The sequence below is a fragment of the Apis dorsata genome, unplaced genomic scaffold (genome assembly GCF_000469605.1).
Source record: "Apis dorsata unplaced genomic scaffold, Apis dorsata 1.3 scaffold_50, whole genome shotgun sequence".
NCBI lineage: Eukaryota > Metazoa > Arthropoda > Insecta > Hymenoptera > Apidae > Apis > Apis dorsata.
In genome coordinates this window covers 841,549-845,033 of record NW_006263351.1, presented here as the reverse complement: position 1 = coordinate 845,033, position 3,485 = coordinate 841,549, and the positions used below count along the sequence as shown (strand labels likewise).

At 36.7% G+C, this 3,485-nt stretch overlaps 1 long non-coding RNA gene across 1 annotated transcript in view; it reads left to right on the top strand.

The window, feature by feature from the left end:
• Positions 1–6: 6 nt before the first annotated feature.
• Positions 7–3,485, top strand: part of LOC102674512 — a 292,632-nt gene continuing 289,153 nt past the window's right edge. Inside the window, exon 1 of the long non-coding RNA XR_420739.1 lies at positions 7–1,415. This is a non-coding gene — a long non-coding RNA (uncharacterized LOC102674512). The remainder of the gene's footprint in view (positions 1,416–3,485) is intronic.

Genomic DNA, 3,485 nt, shown 5'->3' with positions numbered 1-3,485 from the left:
CTCGATCAGCCGCTCGGCGCTCAGTTCGAGTCGGACCTCCGTCGTAGTCGGATTGTGTCGTTCTGCCGCGCTGTCTCTCTCTCTTTCTCTCTTTCTCCTTCTCTTTTTCTCTCATTCCCTCCCGTGAGCACGCGCGCGCGCGCCACTGTGTGTATGTGTGTCCCTCGTTCTCCCTCTGTGTCCCCCTTTTCCCCCGCAACGACAACGAGTTCCGCCCAGTGAAAAAGAGTCGAGCTTTCCTGCAAACAAGACGCGTCCTCGACGGCAGTTGTTTGTTTTCTGGTTTCGTGGTGTCGCGGTGACACAAACAGCGAAGTCGAAGAAGCGAGGGACCGCGCGTGCGGAGGAGAGGAGAGACAACGAGCCGCGTGTACCGTGCCACCCGTGTGGGTCTCGACGTTGTCGTGTCGTCGTCATCGTTGTTGGTGCGAAGAGTTTCAGTCAACGGAAGGAGAAGTAGGTTAGCACACGGTGCCTTTCGCGTCCGCGGTAAAATATACCTGGTTCTCCGACTACTTCTCTCTATACCTTTTACACGAAGCCGCGTAGTGTGTACCATCCTGATGTGGTGACGTTTAACCAACGCGCACTTCTTTTACGTAACGAAAGCGCGTTAGAACGTGCGCGTGCGCTCTATACGTAATCCGTCTTCGGTTTCTGTCCTTCTCGTTTGTCGGTTGCAAGCGAGAATCTTCGATCATCGGTAGTCGCGTTCTCGTGTGTGCTCGTGTTCCATCGGATCGGCCGATCGGTCATTTTCGTCTCGTTAGCAGTGCCTCTGTGTGAATTTCGTGCCGCATTGCTTTCCCGTCTTTCATGTGCGATACACCGATTTCGGAGTGTGGTTCGCGCGATTTTCGCGCTTTCGACGCAATTTGTTTCGATAATACCAAACGACTCGATTCGATACGATTCGATTCGTTGCAAGAGTCGATTTCTTTCGTCTTGACCAAGTTCACGGAACAAAACGCGCGCCTGTTCCGCGAACACGTCAGTTCTCTTTCAACTATCTTAGCAGTGTGATCGAAAATAACGTTCGTGCTTTTACAGTAAGGAGTTTTCTTCGTTTGGATACATAACCAGGCGATTATATACGTACGCACAAACATTGGAAACCGGTGCTATTCAACCAGCAATTTCTGCATCGAGTACTCTTCATTGATTCAATTTCGTATTGTTTTGTGGTGTTTCGTGAGGTGTGTGTTCAAACCTACAAGTGGTGCGACTGTTTTAAGTGTGATTTAAATCAGTGATTTGAAAGAAAAGCCGATTATTTGGCAAATAAAAGAAAAAGAAAAGCATAAAGTGAAAGTTTTATCAGTGCAGTATTACGCTATTCTTTGTGGATTATTGGATATACTATACACTACTCTGCGACTTGCCGACGGAGCGCAACATTGCGGCTCACAATTTATGTAAGTACTAAAATATTATATTAAATGTTATTTTCGTGATTACAATCGATATGTGTCCCAATTCTGTCAATATCGCGAGTGGTATTTGCTTTTCATTCAATAATTATTTCGTTATTTTTTCTCATTATTCTCGATCTTCTATTTAGTTTATTTCAATTCGTTTTCACGAAAATTTCGATAATTTGTCGATATCCAAGATTCATAGTGATGTAATTACAAATCAAAAAAATTCCCGGATAACTGCATAATCGATAAACTCGCGTTTCGTTCGTGTTTCGTTGCGATATAAATCTTCGAAAAACATCGAGCATGCATTTGAAGTTAGCGTTAAAACGTTTTCTTTACGTTTCGATAATGTTCGATCGATTCAAAATCGTTATTAACCGTTTATAGGATATAATCAATATCTCAGATAATAATTATGAAATTAAGCATCTGTTTTGAAGTGTAGATAGATTAAATTAGTTTCAACGCGATTCTTGGCAGTTATTATATTTCAAGTCTCGAATATTTGGCGACTGTTAGAAATTCCACGCCGATGACTTTTCTTTTGTGAGTTCTGATAAAGTAATTGTTTGCAAACAAATTTTCCTCAAGTATTTTGGCAAGTTATCGTTTCGAAGAATTTCAATCTTGTTTTGTTTTTCTTTAGACTCCAATTGATGACGCTTTTAGTTATTCATTTTATTAGTATTTCAAACTTATTCAATAGAAATTTCAATGACTAAAACGATGACAAAATAAAATCTTGAATTGTTTCTAGATATAACATTTTAATATCATTATACTATAAATACAATAGATTAAATTGCAAATGAATTTTTAACAAAGATAAATATTAAAGATAAGAGTTGGTCTACAACAATACGAATATAGCATTATCATATTATTAATCATATAATCATACATAAATAAAAAAAGAGTAATGATTGCAAAATCTGTCGAAAATTTAATTCGCTAATGAATCTATTTGGATTTTTCATTATCGTTTCACAATTAACGAGTAGTTTTAATCTGATCGTGCAATACGAAGTGACGACGAAAGGCGTCGATTCCCGTTCGACGAGCTATTTAAAATTCTTCGCGCGGAAATATTATCTTATCGGGGAAAGAATGTTCCGCTGAGAAAGCGAAACTTCGAAAAGTCGTTGCTGCCGTCTCAGCCGCTTTTCTTCGTTGTTATATTTACGTCTTACATCATTCCTTTATCAAAAGAATTATTAGTGACAAGTACAATGCCACCGATGGCGATTGAATTGAAGACCTTGTAAAGAGAATAAATTAAGAAGGAATTAAAGAAAAATTGCTTAAAATTATAAAATTATTGCTTTGATTTAACATTAAAAAATATATATTTTCACATATTACATCACAATTGTTGAGTTGATAAATTATTTATGAATTTTATTAATAAATGATTTTTAAAATGTTAAAAATATAATTACATTTTACAATTTATTGTTTTGTTAATAAAATCTTACTACACATCGCATTTATACTTAAATTACACAATATCGAATTTTGATTTACACTAAATATATTATGTGTAAATCAAAAACTATTAATAAAAATAGAAATTATAATAATATAAATTTTTTAGATACTCGTAATAATTGAAAAATGAATAGTTTTCTTCTTTCTGCAAGGTCCTCAATTGTCAATACGTTCGGAATTCTCTTATATATTTAATCAATCTCATTAAAATTCTATCGATATTACCTGTTTAGAGATATAGAATATAATGAAAATAAAATTAAAAGCGATCCATGGAATATACATATCGTTGGTTCGTTGGAACAATTATCGTAAAAGTGTATCGTTAAATCGAATATCTGGAGAAAATTTCGGCACAGTAGAAAATTTTCATTAAAACATAAAGCGTGCAAAAAGATAAGGGCGCCCAGTGTTCCGATGAATAAGGCCGGGGGTTCGCGTGGATGTTTGAAAAGCTTGCATAGAAATGAGATGAAATTGAAGGGTCCCGCGATACGCGGACCGGAATTCTGGAATATGTAATTAAATATAAAAGGAACTTTTAATACGTAACTACTTTAAATACAGAGAATTGCG